We start from the raw sequence: 26,100 nt of genomic DNA on the forward strand, positions 1-26,100 counted from the left end.
TATAGAAAAATATGCAAATCAAATAAAGTGGAGGAGAGGCACCTTAGAGGAAGTTGTTACACAAGAAGAATTAAATCAAAGAGCAGTTAAAAATCTCCAAAATATGGCTGACTTAGAGCTTTGTGCACAGGTATTTTCTCTTCCAGACATTCAAGTGGGAGCAGCTGCCTCATCCTCCACAGCACAACAGCAAGCAGCCAAAGCTACTGATCAAACCTCTAGCAAAGGCAAAGAGAAAGAGATGGAGCCACAGCAGCCACCTCATGAACAGGTACAACAGCAGGAAGTGCAGCAACAGCCACAGGAACAACAACAACAAGGGGGGCAACAAGAAAAAGAACAGCCAGTGCAACAGGAGCAAACATCACAGGCCCCAAAATCCACCGGGCAGCAAGCTCAGGATACTCTACCTCCTAGGCAAGAGACAACAGTGGAGGCCTCAGTCCTCCAAACCCCACAAAAGGAAGATATAAGTAGAAAGAGGGACAAAGAGACTCCCCTCACAACATCAACAACTCATGGGGAGAAAAGACACATAATGAATCCCCTTTCTGAGGAAGAAATGCCAATAGGGAAATCTTTGGGCATGGGCCCACCTAGCATGGAGGCATCTGCAAGTTCCTTCCAGCAGGAACAAGAGAGGACAGGGGGAGGAGAAGTCAGCTCCTCAAGCCAACAAAGAGGAGCTGAGGTGGGCATCAAGCAGCAGTCCATTGATATAAAGAAGAGGAATGAGCCCATAAGAGTACAGCTATATAATCATTTGTTGAAAATGGCTCCCACTAACCAGCAGAGACTAATATCTGCGTATGAAGTCCAGGAGGGCTAGATGATCATGAGCCACTTTATGCCAGCTGTGTTGCAGCCGCAGTCAGCTGCAGATTACATTAGGACCAACCTTGAGGTCCTTGCCAAGGACATCCACCCAATGGATAAAATTGAATTACATAAGCAAACGAGCGAGATGGTGTATGCCTCCTTGGCAGATAAGACATTGGAGAACTACAGGCTAGAAAATAGCCTAAATAATACAGCTTCCCAACTGGAGTTGGAGAGAGCATCCTCTCAAGCAAAGGACAACAGAATCAAAGCCTTGGAGGAGATAATCATAGAACTTGGGCATGATCCCAAGGACATCAAGGCTGTACAAGCATTATTGAAGTTAAGGGATGCAGATATGGCAGCACTAAGGAAAATGGTAAAAGTCCCAGCAACCATTCACCCACAAACTGGAGAAGTTGCCCAGCTGAGACATGACCAAGATGCATCAGCTATGCTGGTGTCCCTATACAAACAGCTGATCCAAACACAAGAGAAATTGGGAGAATCAGAGGCTGCACAGGCTGCACTGCAGGAAGCATTACAACAGAAAGAAGGAGGACAAACATCTCAGCCTCCTCCAGAAATAATTAACCTGGAGAAACCTCCTCAGCCTATTGCTCCTCCTACTGAACAGACAACACCATCTACATCAACAACTGCACCAACAACAGAGCAGGCTCCAAGCCTGGACATGCAGAAGCTCAAGAATGAAATCCAAGTCTTGGAAGCCCAAATGGTAGAGCTAAATGAGGCCAGGGAGAGTCTAGCTAAGCTCAATGAAAGATATGATAAATCCAAGCAGACTGTAGCAGAAAAAGGAAGGGAAATAAAGGCCCTTAAGGATAAAATAAAGGAGCTGGAGAAGGAGCTCACACTTGACAAAGTGACAGCTGAGCTTAGGACAGTTTTATGGGCCAACATTGGCCAATCAATCACTGATCAATGGCAATACATTGAGACCATTCATGAGCAGATAGGGCTCATAGGGAAAGCACATAGAGAAATCCAAAGATCAAGGGCATCTCTAGGCAATATGCCTGAGGTTGCCAATAGAATGATTAATGTGCTTAATAACAGAACAAGTGCTCAACTGGAAGCAATGGGAATCTCCTGTAGAACTGAAACCATCCAGCTGATAAAGAGGGTCCTCACACTAAGAAACCTGGTACAAACACTGGAAAGAAGAAGCCAGGATATGCAGACAAAGGTTAATAAGTTCACGGACAAATTTGTGGCATTGCAAAACAGAGGTCTTCCTAGCTTACTGAACAGCACTCGAAGACTACTTTCCCATGAAAATTATGCCAAAAGGGTCAACACATTTGCTACAAATCAGATTACAGAAAGACCCAACACTTCAGAAGAATCAGGACCAGCATCAGGGCAAAGTCTCTACAACAGGGTTGAGAACCTATTTTTCATCATGAATGAGATCCAACATTTGTTTGAAGTGCCTCCAAATTTCTACAAATACACAGAGGCAGATGAGACTCTAGAAGCAATCCTGAGACATCAATTGCCCACACAGGAATTCTGGACCAAAATGATACAAACAATACTGTAAACCAGTGCCTGTATTCAAGCTTTTCTTTTTTATATAAATTATCATGCACAGGAAAATTTTGATAAAATCAGCATGCATGGAGAAGAATGGGCTGAGCCAACTCAGCAAAACTATTCGGCCACTAAAGCAGCATTGACAGTCACAGGTGACAGGGCCGAAAAGATACAGGAGGACAGAGCCACAAAGACACGTCATCCAGCATTTATAACAGAACATTCAACCGACTCAGTGGCCTCCAAAGGTCAAAAAGTCTTCTGACAGAATTGAAGAGCATTTATGTTGTATTCAAAGCTGTAATAACTTCTTATCTGTTGTTCTGTACAAGTTGGTGAACATATTTATTTCTCAGATGACTCAACGCCTCAGATATTTTGTATAACCGTTTGTATATATACCCCCCTCGCATAAGTTTGCAGGGTTGTTGTTGATTTCTCTTCTAGAGTTTCTTATGCTGTAAATTTCCAGAAGTATTAATACAAAAGTGATGGATTTTCCAAAGCTCTGTGTTGTTTGAGGCATTCTGGTGTTTTGCTGAAAGTTACAGGATTCCCACGTACTTCATGGCACAATAAGTTCTCCTTAAAAACTCTTCGTTATGTGTTTTGTTATCTTTTCATAGCTCATTCATGTTTCTGTGTTTCATAAGTTAATGGCAAAGAAAAAGAATAGTTCCAGGATTTAGTCACAGAATACCCTGAACTCAATCTAAGCTGTTATAAACGTTTTTTCTTCAGTTATAGTCATAAGGTGTAATTCTTAACTGCTGCACCTCCAAGCTATATCTTTCACAGGGATTGTTGTTTCAGGAATTCAAGTTTTCTCCTGTGCAATATATTTCTTTCTTACACCCCAGCTTAGTGGAAAACTCTTAATTGCTTTTCACTGGTTAATCACACCTCATAATCACAATTTAAATTTTGTTTCATGATGTATTTGAATGGCCCTGTAGTTTCAGCAACTCAACTTAATATCTCAGACAACCTATAGCCACAGACTCCATTGCCCAATGGACTAGAACTATCTGAAGATTTCCACCTTAGCTACAGAAGACATCCTTCAACCAAAACATAAAAACAAACCCTGAACTCATAACTAGCCTAAAATCTTCACAAAACAGAGACAAACATTAAAGAGAGAGCCCTCTCTGATTACAGTTTGGCTAGAAGCTGTAATCCAAAGATTGGTTAGTGGTTACCCCGGCCGTATTCCCTTGGGAGTCAAAGGGAACAACCTGGGTGTTAACAGTGGGAAACCTACTGCGCGCAGAAGGATGAAAGTATAGGCTCACTATTTTTAGCTGCACCCACTTGGAAATCATTTCGGACTGCTATCAAGGAGCAGTACTACCCTATCGGAAGCTATGAGGATCAATACATAAAGTGGCCCATGCTGTGGTAGGGAAGGGACCAAGACATGCCAGAGTTTACCAATATTTTCCATACCCTTCGCAAAAAGTTCGGTATCAAGGATTCGGAGCAACATTTGGTACTCAAACACCACGGTTGCCTGCACAAGTACATCCATAAAGAATTAGAATTCCTGAACATCTCCTCGCTCGCACAACATACAGATATGTCATCAAGGTCGAGAAAAATTTTAAACAGAAGAAGCGATACTTTGGATCTGCGAATCCAAAGCAACAGAAAAGTGCCCCCAAACTACAAAACAAAGGACAAAGCCAAGGCAGGGTGGCCCAAGACAGCCTGCCAAAGCTACAAGAAAAGAATAGTGCCACAAAGCTGAAAAAGGACACAGAAAAGTGGTGCGAGTTCCATAAGAGCTCTACTCACAACACAAGTGAGTGTCAAGTCAAGCAATCACTGGTGGCTGAGCTAAGGGTTTCAGAATCAGATGCATGTTTCGACTCTAAGTCAGAACCTGACAAGGGGAATGAAAAGGGAAGCAGATTATCGAAGCGGAGCCCAACGCCATTGTTGCCACCACGAAGATCCAGAAGGAGGAACCTGAAGACCCAGAGGAGGAGGAGCGTCTCTTCCACTCCCAGATGTGGGTAAAGGGCTCCCTGCTATAGTTCATTGTCGACAATGGGAGCCAAAATAACCTCATTTCAGCAAAGGTCGTGAAGCGTTTGGGCTTACCGACCACAGCACATCCACAACTGTACACCATTGGGTGGCTTCACTAAGGACTGGATCTTCGCGTAAGACAACAGTGTCACCTTCCATACAACATCAAGCATGCCAACTCCTTCACCAGGGCAAGTGGCTCACCAGGGACCAAGTTCAGCAGAAGTTTCCTCATCTCATGTAGGAACTCAATGCAATGGGGACCATTGCTTCCTAAGGGGGGAGGATTGATCCAGGTGGATATTGGTGGCCACCCGCCAAGTCCACTTGGACCCCCACCATGGTTTCTTTCAACTTTTCAGTTTCTTTAATTGTAACACAATTTACTATTTTTAGCAGTTTTTGGGTCTTGAACTTCTGTAGCCGTTTTGAGGCCCTATACAACGTTTTTTGGGAAAAATGGGAGAAACATGGGTCATTGGTCCAATGTTGCTCTTCCCAAAGTTGTAGTTCTTGGATAGATCTTTCTAACAAGATATTGTGCGCATCAAACAAAGATCGTATGCCAAAGTTGCGACCTCGGGAAGTTGATGTACCAATTTACCCAAACGGGGCCCACATTTTGGCATTTCATCTTCTAGGGTTAGGTTTTTGGATGTTTAGGGTTTTCCATTGTTTCTCAACAATAAATAGGACTTTGAGCCTCATTGTAACACAATTCAGAGGCATGTTGCCGCCACATCTCTTCTCAGAGATAAGCTACCATCGCCCTAGCTGGTTTATTTTCATTTCTGTTTGTAAGCATATTTTAGTATTTTACAGTAATGAAATGGAGTATTATTTCCATTTCATATTTGTATTTATGGTTATCTTTGTAATTTGTTGCGTTCCTATTTAAATCTGGATCAATTTGAAAGGTGCATCTTTATTGGGTATAAGGATGGTTTAAAAGGTTATAAGCTATGGAACCCAGAAACAAGGAAGGTTTTGTACAACCATGATGTGGTGCTTAGATAGGTGAAAGATGTTATTAAACATGAAGTCCTACCAAAGGAACTTGAGAAGATAGAGTTTGAGCTAAAGGAGGAGGAATTAGACTCTACAACAAAAGAGGAATCATAATATGAAGAGCCAAAAACTACAACTATGAGAAGATCAGTTCGAGAAAGAAGGGAACTAGACAGGTATAGTCCAACTACTTTCTTTTCAAATTTTTCTTTATCTATTACTGATGATGATCACATAACTTTTAGGGAAGTAATACATTCAAAGGATGTAAAACTCTGGAAAGAGGCCATGGTTGATGAAATTGTATCTTTGCACAAAAATGAGGCTTGGGATCTGGTGGAGTTGCTGACTAGAAGGAAACCCATTGGCATCAAATGAGTGTTTAAGAAGAAGATGAATACATAAGGCAAGTTGGAGAAATAAAAATCTCAGTTGGTAGGAAAAGGTTATTCCAAGGTGTTGGGAATTGATTTTGGTGATTATTTTTTTCCTTTTGCCCAGGTAGTTTCTATTAGATTACTTTTATCTGTTGCTGTTTCTTTTGATTTTGAGGTAGAATAGATGGATGTGAAGGTAATATTTCTTCATGGGGATCTTGAAGAAGATATCTACATGAAGCAACTTGAAGGCTTTGTGGTGAAGGGCAAGAAAGAATTGGTATGAAGATTAAAAAAGTCCCTGTATGGGTTAAAACAATCACCAAGGATGTGGTATCAGAAATTTGATACATATATACGAGGACTTGACTTCACTAGAAGCAAAGTAGATCATTGTGTGTATTTTAAATTAATTGGTGATCATGTGATTTATTTGGTCTTGTATGTGGATGATATGTTGTTGATTGGAAATAAAAAGAAATTATCCAGGAATTGAAGACCCAATTGTCCTCCAAATTTGACATGAAAGATCTTGGTGTTGCAAACTATATTTTGGGCATGGAAATTAAATGAGATCGAGAAAAAAGGAAGCTCTGGTTAAACCAGAGGAAGTGTGTTGAGACAATATTGCAAAGGTTTAATATGTAGGATAGTAAACCAGTGAAGGTTCCTATTCCTGTCGGCGTAAAGTTATCTGTTGAACAGTGTCCCAAGACACAAGAAGAGGAAGAGGACATGTCTCGTGTTCCATATGTAAGTGCAGTCAATAGCTTGATGTACTAGATATCATTTTGGGATTCAACTGCGTTAAGTAAGATCATTCACGTATGACCATTTCCATGAGAGATAGTCGTAACTGACTAATTTCTCATGATTTTTGAATAGTTCACTTAGCACTCATTGCATTGGGTGATGCTCACAGGGGTGAAGAAGTGGGATTGAAACTAGTGAAATGTGGAGAACGAATCACATAGCATCAATCATCACTTCAGGGGCTTGCACCCGGTAACCAGGACTTCCCAGGAGGTCACCCACCCCAGAACTCCTCTGGCTCAAGCGCGCTTAACTGTGGAGTTTTTCCCCACAATCAAGCCCTGTGAGCATCACCCGATGCAATGAGTGCTAAGTGAACTATTCAAAAATCATGAGAAATTAGTTAGTTACGACTACCTCTCATGGAAATGGTCATACGTGAATGATCTTACTTAACGCAGTTGAATCCCAAAATGATATCTAATATAATGCACTGCGTAAAACCCCCATACTTAAATTGATGTACTAGACCAGACATTGCATATGCAATGGGAATATTAAGAAGGTTTATGTCAAAAGTAGGGAAGGAGCATTGGACAATAATGAAGCGAGTTTTCAAGTATTTGTGTGGCACCGATGATTATGGTCTGTGCTACCAAGGAAGACTAGGAATGGATAGAGTTTTGGACATCCGTGAATTTGCTGATGCAGACTGGGCTGGAGATCTGGATCAGAGAAGATCTACAAGTGGGTATGTATTTAACTTGTTTAGAGGTGTAGTCAGTTGGATGAGAAAGAGATAGTATGTAGTGCCACTTTCAACTACAGAGGCAGAATACATGGTAGCCACTCATGCAAGCAAGGAAGCACTTTGGTTGCAGAGATTGTGTTCAAGAATGGGGTTGGTACAACGCGCTATAGGGATAGATTGTGATATCCAAAGTGCAATTTTCTTGGCAAAGAACCCTACTTATCATTCAAAGACAAAGAACATTGATGTTCAGTATCACTTTGTGAGGGATATGGTTGAGGATAAAAATGTATTGCTGGTAAAGGTGGACACTTTGAAGAATGTTGTAAATGCATTGACAAAGTCTTTGAGCACTGAGAAGTTTTCTTGGTGTAGAGAAACAATGGGCGTTGCAGGGCTTGACCAATGACTAAGCTCTCTTGTGCCTCCCCTGTGGAAATAAAACAAAAAGTTGGAGAATGTTGGGTGTGTGTTATATTATTTTCACGATTAGCCCCACGCATGGGGGGCGAGAGCATCCGATGTTCATTGCGCCACGCGCAGCAGGGGGGTGTCAGCCCCCTCTGTCGGGGGGTTTGAGTGGGGTGGTAGCCCCCCCTCTATGGGGTCTGTGGTAGCGCCTCGGAGAAATGTTTTTTGGAACCTATATTAGGTGGGCGGACTTATCTATGATTTTGTGCATGGTTTTCGCACATGGTTTTGGGCATGATGGTTTTCTTCCCATGGCATTTTATAGATCTCGTCAAGGGAATTACGATTATGTTCTAATCCAGGGTTAATGGATTAGGGTTTATGGATGCTTCGGCATGTATATATATGTATTGTAACATTGAAAGGAATATAATGAAAAATCAATCTAGTACTCCTGGTTTTGGGATCCAAGCGAACATATCTATGTATATCTGTTTTATGTTTTATGCTCTCGCCATTGTCTAATTTTTGTGTTTAGAATTCATATGCAGGTAATTTCTGTACGGGTTAAAACCTACATCGGATATCAAGCAAATTTATATTTTATAGTTTTGAATTTGAATTAGAAATAAATAATATTGTTAATTTTACCAAATGACAATAATAATAGTAGTAAAGTTTAATTTAAAAAAATATATTAATGTAAATCCATCTTAAACCTTGATTAATTTCTTAAAATGTAATTCTTTTATCATTTAATATGAAGGAAATAATACATGACATGGAACTAAATGATAAAAAAAAATTGCACCTTAAGAAATTTGATCTCTACTCATATATTAGGGTTTAAGATGGATCTACAATAAACACAATAAAAACAAACATATTCACCATCAAATTAGAATGAGCGACCTGTAAAACTGTAATCAAGTATAAGTAGACCATTAACCATGTGCATCTATTGCGCATCAAGCTTTGAATTGAGGGTGAATGTGTGTATTGTTAAGGCACTCCTTGGGGTAAAATACCCTCGTCATAGATCACATATTCAAATCCTTCCACGAGTTAGAATACCAAAAAGAAAAAAACATATACATCAATCATTAAACACGTAATCACAATAATGTTACATGAAACCTGTTATCATTTCCAACAAACTCTAGTAGCCATAGCCCTAATCTCATATATTTAATAACTTCGTAATCAATGTAAAATCCATTAATAAATGAGATTGAAATAAATGAAAAATCAATCGTCATCTCATATAAATTCCTTCATCATAATGCACAATAGAAAAATTTAAATTAAATAATCTATACTAATAAATAATCGTAAATTAAGGAAATATTAAGATTTATTAGATTCAAAAGTAAATCAAAATTTTAAGAAGTAGCATGTAGTAGCCATTGACCAAATCTCATATATGTAATGCCTTAATAATCAATGTAAACCCATAAAAAACATACGACAATTATGGATGAAAATATATTAGCAAATGAGATGCACACACATGGAATATCGATCATCATCTCATATAAGTGCCTTGATCATAATACCAAGGGTTTAGATTAAATAATCATAAGTTAGGATGATAAAAAATAATGGTAAATTGGAGAACCCATGATGGGGGTATTGGTTGATGGGACATTGGAGGTCGAGGGAGGGGAGAGGGGGAGCTCGCCACCCAACTTCCTCCCACATCATTTACGAGTGGGGGTGGCATGGAAAACCTCCCTATGCAACACACATCTAAAATGCATAGACTAAGGTTCATTCCCACGGAAAACTTTACTCCATTCAACTATTTTGGGAGGGGAGACCTTGCTCTCTAGATTTTTTGGTATGCCTCAGCTTTCCCCTCGCTGCAAGTGGGACAATTTCCTTGGGTATCTGATAGAGGAAGGTTCGCGTGCAGTGGAAAAGTTGCAAAGCTATGACATAATTAATGAGATTTTAATTAAGCTTGGATGTTAGCCTTATTTTATGGATTTGAATTTACCTATGTCTACATGCAAGACAACTCAACTTCTAGGTTTGGAGATAGGCTTTGGGCATGTAAGGATTACAAATATTGGAACTCATATGGATATAGTAGAGTAACATTGGAGATGGATGCTATAAGAGCCAATGGCATTCGATTTTCTTCAATGCACACAATATCATTGGTTCAAGTTCAATGGGTTCGATGATTCAAGGTATTGTTTTACTCTTCTGTTTTAGTAATTTCTTTATCTAGATTTTTTTCTCATTGGTGGATGCTTGTTTTCTTTATTTTGAGTTAAACTAGGTTAGGTCACGACCTTAATTATGGTGTCTCCTAGAGTCCCCTTCATTTGTCTTCCTTTGTCTGTTGGCCTTATCCACCATGGATTCCCAAAACCCCCTGTTTTTTGCTTCTATTTGGCTTCCTGAGCCTTATTCCTTTAAATCCTTGGCTATTTTGGGTAAGCTATCTTTCTTGGATATTTTTCTTTTGGTGCAATATGTTGTGGCAACGAATGCGCAACCGTTGGGGGGTTGGGGTTAGATGCCATCAGGGAAAGCCATATTTCCATGCTCATGCCTAAGGAGTTGCAGGCATCTTCCATTCTACCACCCCCCTTGAAATTTGTGAATAAATCCTTCAACTCAATACCCTCACCACCATTTATTAACAAGCTTATTCACATTCTGAAATCCAAGAGGAGGTAGTCAATTGGGTTTTTGACCCTGACCATACTAGGAGAAGACAAAGCCAATGCTTGAACTCCATCACCCTCCATTGGCAAATGAAAACTCTTCTAACTAGGATCTTGAAAAAGAAGCATGAATACCATAACGATATCATCTATTCTTTGAACCAAATCAAGTGAATGTAATGATATCAACACTCTTGTATTTATAGCTTGGACGTCCAACAAGCTCAACTTGAAATTCATCTTCAATGTGACCTAAAACCTCTTACTCTAGTTGGTACAAGCGCTCAAGACGTAGCTCCAGTTACCTCCTCAGACACTTGATGTCATGTTATGCCTTGTAGTAGTTGTTTTATTTCTTTATTTAGCCCTATGATAGTTTTAAGTACTTTCTAAGTATCATATACATTTTTATTTTACATTACTTGAACTCCAATTAATGGTCAATAGATATGGTTTCCCTAAAACTAGATTGAGACTGAGCATTACATGAAGAGTGATATTTTACTATCAATGACCTATCATTAACCTATTTTACTATCATTTCAACATAGACCATATTGAGTGGTCACTTTATATATATTATGGACACATAACATAGAGATATTTAGTTGCAGTGCATTCTCTATGGTTTCCTTATGAAGCATCTCCTTAAGGATTTTTCTATGTGATTTAGAGTTAAATACACTCTCATTTAAGAAAAAAAGAAGTGTTATTATTCATTTGAAGCACACTGAAAGTTGAAGAGGTATAATTGAGATTAATTGTAACATTGTAATTTGTGTTTCCACATCTCCTTAAGGATTTGTCTATGTGATTTAGAGTTAGATACACTCTCCTTTAGAAAGATAAATGTTGCTATTTCTTTGGATCACAATAAGAGCTGAAGACTTACAATTATGCTTGATTGTAACTTTGTAATTTTTTGCATTTTTTAAATCTAAAGACCTATAATTGTGAGTTCTTGTAACTTTGTAATTTTTATGCGTTAAATTTTTTTATTGGATAGAATTAACATTTTTTTAAATAAAATATATTGGAAAAACGAATGTATGTAAAAACTATTTAGTGGTGTTGTAAATTGAAGGATTAAAATTCCCAAATGAAAACTTGAGACATGGTTATTTAGTTAGAATATAGAGCAAATTTTGTTTTGGGACATCCTTTGGCACAATGACAAAGGTAGAGAAATGGAAAAGTAAATATAAATTTTATAAAAAAAAAATGTAGCGTTTATTTACTTAATATTATTTACACATAGAAATATATGACTATATATTTTAAAATCAACAACATGTTAAGAGAATATTTTAATCATATGTAAAAATAATTTTCATATTTGATTAAATTTAGTAACATTTTAAAATGCATAAAAAATTATTAATATAAGCAAATCCAATGATATTGATTAGTATAGTTAAGAGTTAAATTTGACCAATATTTATGTGTATTTTTCCTATTTATTACTAAATACATATAATTTTAAACATGCATATTAGTCATCATGGTTACACCATCAATTGAATGGGTGAGACATACACACACAATTCCAAATAAAGTTGTAGAAAATGAAAAAAGCAAGTGATCTTGCTAGTTGAGACTCCAAGATAAGCATTGCACCATGCTGCATCCATAATAATGAGACTTCAAGATGAGGCTCCAAGATAAGTATATAATGCCTTATACTGGGTCTTTGGACTTGTTAGAAGAAACCCATCTCCATCTTCACTCACATCATGCAAGCCTACACTATACACACATAACCTAAAGCCTGAACATTGAAGCATGAAGCTTAAAGGTTGGACTAACAAGAGTTGTCTACACCCATGGGCCATTGGTATTCTACATAAAACATTAATGCATCGGGATAGAGTAATGAAATTGAAGAATTTTTTAGTTGTCCAATATAAATAATGGAACTGAATTTTCTTGTTTGTCTAGGTGAAATAATGGTTTTCCATTTGACTATGAGATTTTTTATGAAGTTTCTTTAGAGTTGGTACACTAGCGATAGATCTCAGTTTTTATGGAATTGGTCTATTTATTAGTTTGATTTGAAAACAAATATATTTTATGGTCAGATATGGAAATCTCAAATGTGTCGTGACCAGGGCTATGATGCATTCAATACATTCATACTTGAATTTGAACACAAGTGGGTATGAGCCTTTTAAGTTATTCTAGTTTTTATTATTCTCACTTGTTAGAAGATATGATTTTTTTAGAAATGCATCCCTTGTATACTATTATTACTTGAAATGTTAGAATCCTTCCAAATTTCTATTTTAAAGTGAGTTCAAACTTGTTTTATTTTTATAAGGTCTTCCTTTGGTCTTATTGATCATATTAAAGTTAAGATCAGTTGTTTTTATTCAAAATGCATTATAGTTAATGAGTTTGATCAACTTACTTGAAAATTTTTCAAGATTAATTTAACTTAATTTGTAAAATATCTGAAATTACATTAATAGTGACTATACTTAATTGCACTAAATCATTGGGTATATTGGCAATAGGAATGAATTAGTTTGATTTTTTTCAAAGAATAAGTCTAAATTTATACATTTTTTCTTTGCAGCAAGTTACCTTAAAAGGAAGTTTTGATAATAGTCATTTCTACTTTCTATCCTAGAATAAAGTCATTTTCCAAAACTAACTTGCTTCACTTTTATAATTACAAAATTTTAACAAAATTTGAATTTTCCTATATAAAAACTTAAAACAGAGAAACTAAAATACTTAAAAATACTATTCAATATATTTAACTTTCCAAAATAATATAAAATATTTACCCATGATATTACTTAATTAAAAAATATTTTATAATAGCTTAAAATTAAATAAATTAAATTATTTAAAAAGCAGAACACAACATTTATATTAACAGAAAAAAATTGTTTTTATACTAAAACAAATACCTAATTAAATGATTGAAAAATAATGACACTACATGTCATACACACACACTCAACAATATATTACATGATGCTCTCACTCTCAAAGCAGCATTTAATCATTTCTCTTGTTTACACATTTATAGAGAACATAACAGCGTTGCTGACAAATTATCCAAAGAGGCCTCGACACTTCCCAGAGGCGAATGGCTAATTGTGGAGCAGAAGGGAACCGAAGAGCACCGGTTTTACCACAGGCCATTCATAGATCAGAGAGAATAGAGGGACAACAGTCCCGATAACTAACAGTAATGGAGACTATTTGGACATGATGAAACTGTTTTTGAACTATGGCTATTTTGTATACAAAAAGGATCTTTTTGTGATAGAAATTAGGCTTGAACAGCCAGACATATGTATGTACCCAGCACAATTTTGTAACTACTTTCTGATACAACACCTTGTGAGGTGAATTTTGTATGAACAACACAATAATGCCAAGGCATCTACTATATGTAATTTTCTAATATTAATGAAAATTACTAATTTTTCCAGTGGAAAAAAATTAAATGATTGAAAAAAATAAAATAAAAATGGGTTGAGGAAATTTTTTTTATAAAAAAAAATATTGGTCATAAAAAAAATTGCTTAGTTGATAGGATTGCCAATCAAATTTATACCCCACTGTGAATCACTACAATAACTAACCATACTTTTCGCTTTTACTTTATGTCATAAGGGATGATAATTCCTATAATAATTAGGCAAGCTTGGCCATTAATTGAAAACAAAAACCTAACCATTTATACAAGATTAAATATCATAAACGAATTGTCTGCACATTTGACGTTGGTCTTTCAGTGGATCCACTGTATTTTAGTATAGCTCCCCAATGTATGTGAGTTTACAGCGCACCCTTCAACCCTCACATGTCCCAGAACCTTTGACACCTTTTTATGAAATTGTAAACCATACCAATGCAGTCATGCAAACTCTATAAACATCTCCGGAGAAGAATAGTGTGACCATGCCCTAATTTCCCCATCCAAGCTTCCACTATAGATAACACACCCCATAATTTCATCAACACGGTGTTGAAATTATAATTTCAACTGCAGTGAACAGAACAACAGCAGCTTCTTTATTCATTTGTCATGATCCGGCGCCCCACATTTTTTCCCGATCTTTTAAGCCACCGCCATTACCATCTTTTCACTCTTTAATTATTTTTGAGTTCCCGAAGGATGAAGATCAGATACAACACTACATCATTACTTCTCAACAACCGTATTAATGAGCAGAACGACTGAAAGAGAAAAGAACCAACCTCGAGCCGTCGTAGCATTTATCAGCCATAGATTTCATCACCACTGATTCAAAAAATACAGCAAAAGATCAGATCTGTTCATTATGAGTAGCAAAAACTTCATCAGCAAGTTAAGGCGATGAAGAGCCTTTCCCGTACTATAAAATGCAGACACAGCAGTGTAGAAAAATATAGATAGATTGAAAGTCCTTTTGTAACACAAAGCAGTGTAGAACAAGAGACTTTTTTTTTGTATTGCACAACAGTGCTGAAATTTTCTGAGATAGTTGTTTTGTGGAACTGAAGCGTTCCTGTTGTAATCCCTCTGTCAAGAGGAAGATGCTCTTTAGCATAATATTTTGTGAAGATCCCTCTACATGAGGAAGACTTATTTTATCAGTTAGTTTATCGTTCATAAATAGAAGTTTCTTTTTGCCTGTTGCTGTTACACCGTAAGTCGAAAAATACTTGACGTCAAAAATCCCTGTTGCTGTTACACCGTAACTCAAAAAATACTTGACGTAAAAAATTTACGTTGCTGCAACACCACGAACAGCGTTGCTGCAACACAAGTTACAACAACTGAAAAAAAACTGTGTTGCTGCAACACCGTTTCCAGAGAACAAATTTTTCTGTTTTTCTGAGTTAAAAACAGAGTATTTTTCTGTGTCAAAAACAGAGTATTATTTTGATGAGTTTTTGATCCTGAGGCAAAGTAGAGTATTATTTTATGCTCTGTTCTTGTGTTTTTGAATTATCAGAAAACAGAGTATTACTCTCTGTTCATATTTTTGTTGTTTCGGAATTTATCAGAAAATTCTCAACAGTGGAAACAGAGGATTTTTCCACTATATTTTGTTTGGAATAACCAGAAATTCCCGACATGGTATCAGAGCTTGTCCAGGCTCTTTGAAGACATCAAAGAAGCTGAAAGAAGATTTGTTGCTGCAACAAATTATCCAGCAGAGCGAAAACGCTGTCAAGGTATTTTTCAGATTAGTTTTTTGTGTAGCTGCTGAAGACAATTAAGTGATTTTTTTTACAGTCAAGTATTGCAAGAATGGCCAGCACCAGCGTGGGTATGTTTAATACCCAGCTCCCACAGTTCAATGGGAAAAATTATGACTACTGGGCAATAACCATGAGAGCCGTGTTTGCCTCACAAGATTTATGGGAACTTGTTGAATATGGATTTGAAGAACCAGCAAATGAAGAAGAGTTTATTGGATTAACTCAGGCAGAGAAAGAGCTGTTGAAGAGAAATAAGAAGAAGGACTCAAAAGCCTTTGTACTTTTATATCAAGCAGTGCATGAGAGTGTGTTTCCAAGGATAGCAGCAGCCAAGACATCCAGAGAAGCATGGCAAACTCTCAAGACAACCTATCAAGGCATGGAGAAAGTGAAGACACCAAAACTACAGTTGCCGAGGAAAGATTTTGAGAACCTGTGTATGAAGGAGTCAGACAATATTGACTCATTCTTCACACAAGCAATTGGTTTGGTCACACAGATAAGGTCTCATGGAGAAACTCTTGAAGAAAGGAGGATTGTGGAGAAACTATTGAGGTGCCTACCCTCAAAGTTTGATGCGATTGTCACCACCATAGAAGAGACAAAGGATCTCTCAAATTTTTTAGTTGATGAACTTCATGCATCACTGATAACACATGAGCAGAGGTTGAGTAGAAATGAAAACTCATCTCTAGAGCAAGCCTTCAAGACCCAGATGTCATTTGGAAGAGGAAGAGGTCAAGGCAGAGGAAACAAGAGAGGAAGAGGCAGAACCCAATACAGAGGCGGAAGAAACAGTCCAGCAAACGTTCAAGGAAGAGGCATCAATCCAAATCAGAACCAAGGCCATGGAAACAGTCAACAAAGTGGACAACATCATGCTCAAGGACAAAGGTATGAAAAATCCAATGTCCAATGTTATTATTGTAAAAAATATGGGCACTATGCAAATGAATGTAGGAAGAAGCAGCATGATATTGGTAATAGATCTAGTGCAAATATCACTAGAGAAAATATTAGTCAAGATAATGTGTTGTTAGTTTGTAATATGGCTGAAACAAACAGTGAAGATATATGGTTTCTAGATTCTGGTTGCAGCAACCATATGACAGGAAACATAGCCCTGTTTTCTGTTTTAGATCAGAGTGTGAAATCACAAGTCACACTTGGGACTGATAGTAAAATTTCTGTTATGGGAAAAGGAGAAGTTAAAATATTTACAAAGAAAGGTGAAAAGAAAACCATAGCAGATGTCTATTATGTTCCTGGAATGAAGTGTAATCTCTTGAGTATTGGACAACTTGTTCAGAAGGGTTACAATGTTTTCTTTAAGAATGATGTATGCACCATCATGGACAGATTACCCAGCAAACGTTGTATTGCTGAAGTGAAGATGACAAGGAACAGGATGTTCCCTCTCAGAATAAAAGCAGATTTGAAAAATAAAGAAGTAATTGCAGCAGTGACACAAGAGGCTCTCCAAAGCGTACCAAAGGATGAAAATTGGTTGTGGCATTTGAGATTTGGACATCTCAACTTTGGAGGTCTTAATTTGTTGAGTAGAAGAGGAATGGTAAGAGGATTACCATTGATAGAAAAGCCAGACAGCCTTTGTGAAGGTTGTATATTGGGAAAACAACACAGAGAAAGTTTTCCAACTGGGAAAAGCATAAGGGCAAAAGCACCTTTAGAAATTGTCCACTCAGATTTATGTGGACCGATGCAAGCTCCATCACTTGCAGGCAGCCAATATTTTCTAACATTTATTGATGACTTTACCAGAAAGACTTGGGTTTATTTTCTGAAGAATAAGAGTGAAGTGTTTGAAAATTTTCAAAATTTCAAAGCACTTGTAGAAAATCAAAGTGGGCTGCATATCAAGGTTTTGAGAACTGACAGAGGAGGTGAGTATATCTCCAAAGAATTTTTACGTTTTTGCAGAGAAAATGGAATTCATAAGCAATTTACAGCAAGGTACACCCCGCAGCAAAATGGAGTTGCTGAAAGGAAAAACAGAACAATCATGGATATGGCGAGGAGCATGTTGAAGGCAAAGCATTTGCCAAATGATTATTGGGCTAAAGCTGTACACTGTGCAGTATATATTTTGAATAGATGTCCTACAAAAGCAGTGATGAACAAAGTGCCAGAAGAAGCATGGAGTAGGAGAAAGCAAGGAGTCACCCACATGAAAGTTTTTGGTTGTGTGGCTTATGCACACATTCCAGATCAGCTAAGGAAGAAATTGGACAACAAAGGGGAGAAATGTATTTTCATTGGATACAGTGAAGAATCCAAAGCTTACAGGTTATATATCCCATCCACCAAGAAGTTTTTTGTGAGCAGAGATGTTCAATTTATTGAAGAGGAAGCTTGGGATGGAAGCATAGAGAAAACAATTAATGTTAAAAACTGTTTGTCTCATGATGATGATGATGAGGAGTTGGCTGAAACACATCCCCAAACAACAACACCAACAACAGAACAACAAAAGACACCCTTGAGGAGAAATGAGAGTGCTTCTCCAAGCACACCACAAGGAGGAAATTCAAGTGCATATACAAGCACTTGCACACCGAATGAAAGAGGTAAGAAATTCAGAAATTTAAGTGATATTTATGATGAAGGAATGAATTCTCTGTTTTCTTTGTATTGTCACGTTGATGACCCTGTTCATTTTGAAGAAGCAATTAAAGATAAGAAATGGATAGAAGCTATGGATGAGGAGATGAATGCAATAGAAAGAAATAAGACATGGGATTTAGTTGAGCTACCAAAAGGTAAAGAAGTCATTGGAGTTAACTGGGTCTACAAGACCAAGAATAATGCTGAAGGCAAGATAGAAAGGCACAAGGCAAGACTTGTTGTCAAGGGATACAAGCAGCAGTATGGGAGAGATTATGAAGAGACTTTCGCACCGGTTGCAAGAATGGAAACCGTGAGAGCAGTGCTGTCCATAGCAGCACAAAACAAATGGAAAGTTTACCAAATGGACGTGAAGTCAGCATTCTTGAATGGAGTATTAATGGAAGAGGTTTACATCGAGCAACCTCTAGGCTATGAGAAGAAAGGCCAAGAGCACAAAGTCTGCAGATTGAAGAAAGCTCTTTATGGGCTGAAGCAAGCGCCAAGAGCATGGTACAGTAGGATAGATTCCTATCTACTGGAAAACAGATTCGAGAAGTGTGAGGGAGAACCCACTGTTTACATCAAAGAAAAGGACTGTAAAATTTTAATTGTTGTGTTATATGTTGATGATGTGATTTTTACAGGTAATGATGACTACCTCATTGAAAATTTCAAATCAGTCATGAAAGAAGAATTTGAGATGACTGACATGGGTTTGCTGAGATACTTCTTAGGAATAGAAGTAGATCAAAATAAAAATGGAATTTTTATTTCACATGCAAAATATGTAAATGAAGTGTTGAGCAGATTTAACATGCAGGACAGCAAGGCAGCAATCACTCCCACAGTGATGGGATTAAAACTCAGCAAAGAGGACAGCAGCAAAGATTTTGACCCTAGTGTGTACAAGAGCATAGTTGGCAGCCTCATGTATTTGACTGCAACTAGGCCAAACATAATGTATGCTGTTAGTTTAATTTCCAGATTCATGGAGAAGGCAAAAGAAATACATTGGCAGGCAGCAAAGAGAATTCTGAGATATGTTAAAGGTACAAAAAGGTATGGCATATTTTATACTGTTTCAAAATGTTCAGATTTAGTTGGATACACAGATAGTGATTGGGCTAGAAGTGTAGATGACCGGAAAAGCACATCTGGTTACATTTTTCACATAGGTTCAGGAGCCATTTCATGGGCTTCCAAGAAACAGCCAATTGTGGCATTGTCTACAACAGAAGCAGAGTATGTGGCAGCTACAGCAGCAGCATGTCAAGCGGTTTGGATGAGGAGAATGTTGAGAAGTCTATGCCAGGAGCAGGCAACAACAACAATTATTTTTTGTGACAATAGCTCAGCTATTGCATTATCCAAGAACTCTGTATTCCACAAGAGAACAAAACACATAGACACAAAGTTTCACTACATCAGAGAATTGGTGAACAATGGAGAAATCATTTTACAACATTGCAGGACTTAGGAACAGGTTGCGGATATTCTGACAAAGCCATTGGATCAGAAAAGTTTTGAGTTTTTAAGGAAACTTCTGGGTATGACTGATAACCCAGCAGTTGAAATTAAAGGGGAGTGTTGAAATTATAATTTCAACTGCAGTGAACAGAACAACAACAGCTACTTTATTCATTTGTCGTGATCCGACGCCCCACATTTTTTCCCGATCTTTTAAGTCACCGCCATTACCATCTTTTCACTCTTTAATTATTTTTGAGTTCCCGAAGGATGAAGATCAGATACAGCACTACATCATTACTTCTCAACAACCGTATTAATGAGCAGAACGGCTGAAAGAGAAAAGAACCAGCCTCGAGCCGTCGTAGCATTTATCAGCCATAGATTTCATCACCACCGACTCAAAAAATACAGCAAAAGATCAGATCTGTTCATTATGAGCAGCAGAAACTTCATCAGCAAGTTAAGGCGGTGAAGACCCTTTCCCGCACTATAAAATGCAGACACAGCAGTGTAGAAAAATATAGATAGATTGAAAGTCCTTTTGTAACACACAGCAGTGTAGAACAAGAGAGTTTTTTTTTGTATTGCACAACAGTGCTGAAATTTTCTGAGATAGTTGTTTTGTGGAACTGAAGCGTTCCTGTTGTAATCCCTCTGTCAAGAGGAAGATGCTCTTTAGCATAATATTTTGTGAAGATCCCTCTACGTGAGGAAGACTTATTTTATCAGTTAGTTTATCGTTCATAAATAGAAGTTTCTTTTTGCCTGTTGCTGTTACACCGTAAGTCGAAAAATACTTGACGTCAAAAATCCCTGTTGCTGTTACACCGTAACTCAAAAAATACTTGACGTCAAAAATTTACGTTGCTGCAACACCACGAACAGCAACTGAAAAAAAACTGTGTTGCTGCAACACCGTTTCCAGAGAATGAATTTTTCTGTTTTTCTGAGTTAAAAACAGAGTATTTTTCTGTGTCAAAAACAGAGTATTATTTTGATGAGTTTTTGATCCTGAGGCAAAGTAGAGTATTATTTTATGCTCTGTTCTTGTGTTTTTGAATTATCAGAAAACAGAGTATTACTCTTTGTTCATATTTTTGTTGTTTCGGAATTTATCAGAAAATTCTCAACAGTGGAAACAGAGGATTTTTCCACTGTATTTTGTTTGGAATAACTAGAAATTCCCGACACACGGGCTGTAATAGACTTCACGGGGCTCCTATGGCCATTCAAAACTGCTATGCAACAGCTCTGGCAATCACTCATTTCTCTCCTCGAAATCCTCACAGTCCTGTCAGTAGACCCACTGCAAACCAATTCTGAATTAACAATGGCCAAGCATAGGATAGCCTGCCTGTGACCTATCAGCAAACCAGAAGCACACATTACAGGTTCATGCTCAAATGGTTTGGAAGCATTAATCATTGTCTCTCCCAAACAATAATGGCTCTGTCACAACCCCCTGAATAAAGAACCAAGCCATCAGAACTCAATGCAAGAGCATTAATGGCAGATTTGTGTTTCTCTAACACAGTCTCAAAAACATGCCCATTCTTTCATCTCTTCCATACTTTTATCTTGCAATCAGCAGAGGCAGTGTATACAAAGCCATCATCTGAGACTACAATTGCATTGATGGCATCATCATGGGCTTTGAAGGATTCCTCACAGACTGACTCTGACTGAGATAACCTCCATACCTTCACTGTTCTATCCCAGGAAGCAGAATATAGCCACAAGCCATCTCTTGATGCACCAAGGGAGGATATTGCATCTGTATCCACAGAGATTTCTTGTGTCTTCTCACTTTTACAAAATTGTCAGGCCTTATCAAATTCTTCAAGCAGTCCTTAACTGAAGGCGCATCGTGCAGACAAGCTTGTCATGATGATCAGACTTCTGAGAAATTTTCCAGACTCTGATCCCATGGTCCTTACGGGCACTGAAGACATTGTCACCAACAACACTGATGGCCTTCACAGCTCCATAGTTGTTGCATCCATATTTCAGAGGACTCAATGCACTGCTAGAGTTATGGAGCTGCCATGCTTGAATGCCCTCATAAGACCCACTGTAGAGCACACTTTAACAGTTTCTTCTTCCTGTTACAGCCAAAGATAATACATGTCATGTACCACCCTGGATTCTAATGGAAGATATGTAGCTGTAACCATTTTGTCCATAATTTGAATCTAGGTTGAATAGATATCTGAGTGAAGGAGTGGAGCACATGCTCCTGAAACTTGACGTTGAATGACTGATCGAATCAGAATTAAAGCTTGATGAAACAAAACTTGGCGACCGAAAACTAGAGTAAGACACGTGTAATGAAATGCTTGTTGAATCATTTGAAACCGCCATGGAATTAAAATCACAGGAGCTCTCAGAATCCAAACACCTCATTTGGTTTCGTTGCATCTCATTTGGTTTTGAATTGCTAGGATCAATCATAGCATTGGGAGGCCGAGTTCGTGGATTATATAATATAACTTGGGAGGCTGAGTTCACGAATTATATATAATGTAATTTATAAATTTTGAGTGCACACTTCCATACAGGAATATTGTGATTTTGATTCTCATGATAAATAGGTGTTCTTGTGATTTATATTTTAACGTTGAAGTCGTTATTTCAAATGCATGAATGTGTGTACAGACATAAACCTACTGCAGCTGAAGGAGCTAACCAGCCATCCCAGTGTATTTAATGCTAGGGACGCAGCTTAGCCGGATAACACTCGAAAGCTAAAATATTAGTTAATGCTGAAACTTAGCTTTCGCGTGTTATCGCGTTAACCGGCGTGCATATCCCCGGGCATTAAATACCCTGGGGATGGCTGATTAGCTCTTTCCTACTGCAGCCACTTAAGACACCATGTGATTGGTAGAGAGCAGAAACGGGCTAATCATTGGTCTAATGCTATTTGGCCATCTGCTAAATTATGAAGTTTGATATTAAATTTTTCCCAAACACCAATGGAAATGACTTTCCTGCACTTCTTAGATTTTACAGATTGTTGACCAGATCATGAGATCTATGTTTAGTGTGGTACTTCATAAAGAATGGCAGCTATTGAAGTTAAAATTTCATAAATAATTGCACCTATTGAGACCATTAGATATAGGTTTACTTTACTATAATTTGTATCTAAATTTAACATAAATTTTGAAAATTTGCATTCAAAATAAGGATGCTCACGATCCATAAAATTAGATTCCATAGACAATATGACTGAGATCATCAAATCTATGGTTACGCAGGTTCATGAGATTAAAATTGTTTATGGTTTATGAGATTAAAATGGTATAACTAGTGGTAGTTATACCTTTCTTTAATTTATAGATTGTTTAGGAATGTTTACTTTATTTATAAAGTTGAAATTTCATAATATTATTGAGAGTGAAAATGTTAAATACCATATTTAATGGGTATAATAAAATAATTAAAATAATTATATAATATAATTTGAATGGGTTTAATAATTAAAAGTATGTGTCTTTTATAAGAGATTATATATTTTTATAAATTTTAGCAGTTAAATCATTGAAAAAAATAAATCCCTTGTTTTATAAACAAAAATTTTTATATATCAATTTAATTAATCTAATTTCAAATTTTATCACAGCTTAATATTAATTAACAAACACTTTCCAATACATCAACAAATAAATATAAAATTAACATTTAACACCTACTGATTTCCCAAAAAACAACCCCTATTATAATTCTGAAAACTTTCCGTATACATAAAAATACTCCCTCTACAACTTTTTCAAAGTGTATGATGAGAAAATCATTTTACATCTTTTCATATGCTTAAATTAGGAATTTTGTACGATTAACATTTTATTATTTAATTAAAAGATGTATACGGCTAAATTTCTTATTTGATAAAATAATGAAGTGGTAATGAATACTTCTCTGAGTGCGTCTCTTTATTTCCATCTTTACCAGTAAGAGTGACAGCTCCATGAACGAAGTCAGTGACATTTCCATGAAATTAGGAATTTCTGTGGAATGAAGATTCTTTTTCAAACCATTGAACTTTTAAAAGTTCAACCATGCTGTATGGAGGAAATTTGTCAGAGTGCCTTCTGCTGTTTGAACAATTTTGTTGAGTAAGATAAGTGGAATGTGGTTGATCTATTTAAAGTTTGGAATGGTGAATGGTGATTTTATCTATCATTAGGGAAAAACATTTCGGATGGTGACTCTATGCTTTTTTTCATCTTTGATGATAGATAGAGTAACTATCTTAAACTCTGGACAGATCCACCATATTACACAGTGAATCAAACATCAAACAATATTGTAGTATTTTTTAAGAAGGCGGCTTGGGAATTAAGGCGCAATGGGTGGAACATTTCATTAAATTTTATAATTCCAAAAAACAATATTGAAAAAAAAAAAATGGTCCTTTATAATCATGTATTTTATGATAGAAGTTTTACTATTTTAATTTAATTATCAATAATTGTTAAGGATAGAAGTTTTAATATTTTAATTTAATTGTCAATAATTGTTAAGTGGATGGTAGGTATTTAATCTCCATGGAATATTCTTATTAGTATATACAAATCAAAAATTAAGATTTATTTCCAAAATAATTATGTCTCTTTTTTCCCTTTTAATTAAATTCATTTTATCATGAAATGAGTTATGGTTTTTGGGTACTAGTATTGGTGCATGGTATTGTGAGAAAACCTCTTTAGAGATTAAGAATCTCCACATGGAATGGGCTGAATTTTCATGATTAAGAATATATATATATATATATATATGACTAACCTAAGTACCCACAGGGGATTTGAACCAGTGACCTATCGCAAGGAGTGCCTTAAGAGCGCACTCATTCACCGTTAATCCAAAGCCTCTTGGGCTATATATATATATATATATATAGCCCAAGAGGCTTTGGATTATATATATATATATATATATATATATATATATATATATATATATATATTAAATGTATATATGTTTAACTTATATATTAATTTTTTTTATCATTAATAATAATAATTCTAAATTTTATGATTATTTTAATTTTAACAACTTAAAATGTGTGCTAAAGTAAGTGTTTTGATGCTTATTCTTGATTGATGACTATTATTATTTACCATTCATTTAATTTATATGGGAATGTTAGTTATTATTATTTCAAAACTTTTTTGAATTTCAATTCTCTATTTAAATATTTTTAAATTTACTATTATTTTTTTTTTTTTTTTTTTTTAAATTAAATTTTTAATTTACATATGTTTATTGCTTTTAATTTAATATTTTATAAGTTACTTTCAAATCTTAATTTTAAGATTTTTTCATTGTGTTATTATATATATATATATATATATATATATATATATATATAGTCTTATACTCTAGAGAGACAGATTCCTTTCTCTCTTTTTTTTATTTTGTTTCCTTTTTTCAAGAAGGTTTGCCCTGCTTTTTAATAAATTGATAATAATTGATTCATTTTTTATTTATTTTTTGTTAGCTTCATGAAGAAGGATTTGAACCTTAAATCTCATGGTTTAGATAATACTTCATAGCAATTGTAAATTGAATTGCCCCTAAGAGTTTCATTTTTTGGATCACCACATTTGTTTCTTTGATAACCACACAAATCCACATAAGTGAAAAACCAACAGGCGATGGACCACTTCACATCACATGAGCAACCCTCTACTGGCAAGACATGGCTAGATAGCTCAATCTTGAGCCATTCCACTCTTGAGTTGCCATTAAGGAGCCTCCAAAGGACTCCCCTTGTCTCCCACTATATCAAATCTCATAAATGAGTTAGGGGGAGCCAAGGATTGGGCTTGAGCCTATAAATACCAATGGAATTGGGACCAACAAAAGAGAAGAAGTTTATGCAAGCTTATGCTACCAAAATTGATAAGTCAATTGAAATTGATTTGCATTGAGAAAGCTCATTATTGAGAGCCTTTATGAAGCGTCTTTGATGAGATATTTTTCTTGCAAGGAGAGGGACCTTCCTTTAGGAGAGTCATAGAGCCCCTTTTGTCTATCAACTCCCTTTATTGTCTCTAGAATTATTTGTATCTCTTTACACCAAGAAATAAAGAGGATTTCACTTCCCAAATTCTTGTGTTTCACTCGTTTTATGTTTTCTATTTTTTCTTACTTTATATCTAATGTTAGTTCATAGAAATAGCTACAATGTTTGTTTGTTATGTATTCAGTCTTCTAACCATCTTCGAATTAACTTTGTATAGAGAACAACAACCATGCAATAGATAAGATTTTGATCCACCATTACACCAAAAAACTAACAATAATATTAGAATCCAAATATTATATGGCTACTTAGCACCATAGAGACCAACTATTTGTAACATAAAATCACAATAAAATAAAATAAAATAAGTGA

At 36.2% G+C, this 26,100-nt stretch overlaps 1 pseudogene; it reads right to left on the minus strand.

The window, feature by feature from the left end:
- LOC149173566 (protein JINGUBANG-like) overlaps positions 1–22,058 on the minus strand; it is a 57,385-nt pseudogene extending 35,327 nt beyond the window's left edge.
- Positions 22,059–26,100: the final 4,042 nt, after the last annotated feature.

This window comes from Pinus tabuliformis, chromosome 4_2, assembly GCF_031772625.1.
Source record: "Pinus tabuliformis cultivar Carrire ecotype Pingquan chromosome 4_2, CPIR1, whole genome shotgun sequence".
Classification (NCBI taxonomy): domain Eukaryota; kingdom Viridiplantae; phylum Streptophyta; class Pinopsida; order Pinales; family Pinaceae; genus Pinus; species Pinus tabuliformis.